This window comes from Leptodactylus fuscus, chromosome 4 (genome assembly GCF_031893055.1).
Source record: "Leptodactylus fuscus isolate aLepFus1 chromosome 4, aLepFus1.hap2, whole genome shotgun sequence".
NCBI classification, from domain to species: Eukaryota; Metazoa; Chordata; class Amphibia; order Anura; family Leptodactylidae; genus Leptodactylus; species Leptodactylus fuscus.
The window spans coordinates 89,678-93,887 of record NC_134268.1 but is presented as its reverse complement, the minus strand read 5'-3'; positions in this window follow the sequence as shown (position 1 = coordinate 93,887).

The following is a 4,210-nucleotide window of genomic DNA, read 5'->3' as shown; positions in this document are numbered from 1 at the left end:
TCAGTATACAGTATCACACAGGATAGGATTAGATACACAGCTCAGTATACAGTATCACACAGGATAGGATTACATACACAGCTCAGTATACAGTATCACACAGGATAGGATTAGATACACAGCTCAGTATACAGTATCACACAGGATAGGATTAGATACACAGCTCAGTATACAGTATCACACAGGATAGGATTAGATACACAGCTCAGTATACAGTATCACACAGGATGGGATTAGATACACAGCTCAGTATACAGTATCACACAGGATGGGATTAGATACACGGCTCAGTATACAGTATCACACAGATAGGATTAGATACACGGCTCAGTATACAGTATCACACAGGATAGGGATTAGATACACGCTCAGTATACAGTATCACACAGGATAGGATTAGACAGCTCAGTATACAGTATCACACAGGATAGGATTAGATACACAGCTCAGTATACAGTATCACACAGGATAGATTAGATACAGCTCAGTATACAGTATCACACAGGATAGGATTAGATACCAGCTCAGTATACAGTATCACACAGGATAGGATTAGATACAGCTCAGTATACAGTATCACACAGGATAGGATTAGATACAGCTCAGTATACAGTATCACACAGGATAGGATTAGATACAGCTCAGTATACAGTATCACACAGGATAGGATTAGATACACAGCTCAGTATACAGTATCACACAGGATAGGATTAGATACACAGCTCAGTATACAGTATCACACAGGATAAGATTAGATACACAGCTCAGTATACAGTATCACACAGGATAGGATTAGATACACAGCTCAGTATACAGTATCACACAGGATAGGATTAGATACACAGCTCAGTATACAGTATCACACAGGATAGGATTAGATACACAGCTCAGTATACAGTATCACACAGGATAGGATTAGATACACAGCTCAGTATACAGTATCACACAGGATAGGATTAGATACACAGCTCAGTATACAGTATCACACAGGATAGGATTAGATACACAGCTCAGTATACAGTATCACACAGGGATAGGATTAGATACACAGCTCAGTATACAGTATCACACGGGATAGGATTAGATACAGCTCAGTATACAGTATCACACAGGATAGGATTAGATACACAGCTCAGTATACAGTATCACACAGGATAGGATTAGATACACAGCTCAGTATACAGTATCACACAGGATAAGGATTAGATACACAGCTCAGTATACAGTATCACACAGGATAGGATTAGATACACAGCTCAGTATACAGTATCACACAGGATAGGATTAGATACACAGCTCAGTATACAGTATCACACAGGATAGGATTAGATACACAGCTCAGTATACAGTATCACACAGGATAGGATTAGATACACAGCTCAGTATACAGTATCACACAGGATAGGATTAGATACACAGCTCAGTATACAGTATCACACAGGATAGGATTAGATACACAGCTCAGTATGACAGTATCACACAGGATAGGATTAGATACACAGCTCAGTATACAGTATCACACAGGATAGGATTAGATACACAGCTCAGTATACAGTATCACACAGGATAGGATTAGATACAGCTCAGTATACAGTATCACACAGGATAGGATTAGATACACAGCTCAGTATACAGTATCACACAGGATAGGATTAGATACACAGCTCAGTATACAGTATCACACAGGATAGGATTAGATACACAGCTCAGTATACAGTATCACACAGGATAGGATTAGATACACAGCTCAGTATACAGTATCACACAGGATAGGATTAGATACACAGCTCAGTATACAGTATCACACAGGATAGGATTAGATACACAGCTCAGTATACAGTATCACACAGGATAGGATTAGATACACAGCTCAGTATACAGTATCACACAGGATAGATTAGATACACAGCTCAGTATACAGTATCACACAGGATAGGATTAGATACAGCTCAGTATACAGTATCACACAGGATAGGATTAGATACACAGCTCAGTATACAGTATCACACAGGATAGGATTAGATACACAGCTCAGTATACAGTATCACAACAGGATAGGATTAGATACACAGCTCAGTATACAGTATCACACAGGATAGGATTAGATCACAGCTCAGTATACAGTATCACACAGGATAGGATTAGATACACAGCTCAGTATACAGTATCACACAGGATAGGATTAGATACACAGCTCAGTATACAGTATCACACAGGATAGGATTAGATACACAGCTCAGTATACAGTATCACACAGGATAGGATTAGATACACAGCTCAGTATACAGTATCACACAGGATAGGATTAGATACACAGCTCAGTATACAGTATCACACAGGATAGGATTAGATACAGCTCAGTATACAGTATCACACAGGATAGGATTAGATACACAGCTCAGTATACAGTATCACACAGGATAGGATTAGATACACAGCTCAGTATACAGTATCACACAGGATAGGATTAGATACACAGCTCAGTATACAGTATCACACAGGATAGGATTAGATACACAGCTCAGTATACAGTATCACACAGGATAGGATTAGATACACAGCTCAGTATACAGTATCACACAGGATAGGATTAGATACACAGCTCAGTATACAGTATCACACAGGATAGGATTAGATACACAGCTCAGTATACAGTATCACACAGGATAGGATTAGATACACAGCTCAGTATACAGTATCACACAGGATAGGATTAGATACACAGCTCAGTATACAGTATCACACAGGATAGGATTAGATACACGCTCAGTATACAGTATCACACAGGATAGGATTAGATACACAGCTCAGTATACAGTATCACACAGGATAGATTAGATACACAGCTCAGTATACAGTATCACACAGGATAGGATTAGATACAGCTCAGTATACAGTATCACACAGGATAAGATTAGATACACAGCTCAGTATACAGTATCACACAGGATAGGATTAGATACACAGCTCAGTATACAGTATCACACAGGATAGGATTAGATACACAGCTCAGTATACAGTATCACACAGGATAGGATTAGATACAGCTCAGTATACAGTATCACACAGGATAAGATTAGATACACAGCTCAGTATACAGTATCACACAGGATAGGATTAGATACACAGCTCAGTATACAGTATCACACGGATAAGATTAGATACACAGCTCAGTATACAGTATCACACAGGATAGGATTAGATACACAGCTCAGTATACAGTATCACACAGGATAGGATTAGATACACAGCTCAGTATACAGTATCACACAGGATAGGATTAGATACACAGCTCAGTATACAGTATCACACGGGATAGGATTAGATACACAGCTCAGTATAACAGTATCACACAGGATAGGATTAGATACACAGCTCAGTATACAGTATCACACAGGATAGGATTAGATACAGCTCAGTATACAGTATCACACAGGATAGATTAGATACACAGCTCAGTATACAGTATCACACAGGATAGGATTAGATACACAGCTCAGTATACAGTATCACACAGGATAAGATTAGATACACAGCTCAGTATAGAGTATCACACAGGATACGATTAGATACACAGCTCAGTATACAGTATCACACAGGATAGGATTAGATACACAGCTCAGTATACAGTATCACACAGGATAGGATTAGATACAGCTCAGTATACAGTATCACACAGGATAGGATTAGATACACAGCTCAGTATACAGTATCACACAGGATAGGATTAGATACACAGCTCAGTATACAGTATCACACAGGATAGGATTAGATACACAGCTCAGTATACAGTATCACACAGGATAGGATTAGATACACGCTCAGTATACAGTATCACACAGGATAGGATTAGATACAGCTCAGTATACAGTATCACACAGGATCGGGATTAGATACACAGCTCAGTATACAGTATCACACAGGATAGGATTAGATACACAGCTCAGTATACAGTATCACACAGGATAGGGATTAGATACACAGCTCAGTATACAGTATCACACAGGATAGGATTAGATACACAGCTCAGTATACAGTATCACACAGGATAAGATTAGATACACAGCTCAGTATACAGTATCACACAGGATAGGATTAGATACACAGCTCAGTATACAGTATCACACAGGAGAGGATTAGATACACAGCTCAGTATACAGTATCACACAGGATAGGATTAGATACACAGCTCAGTATACAGTATCACACA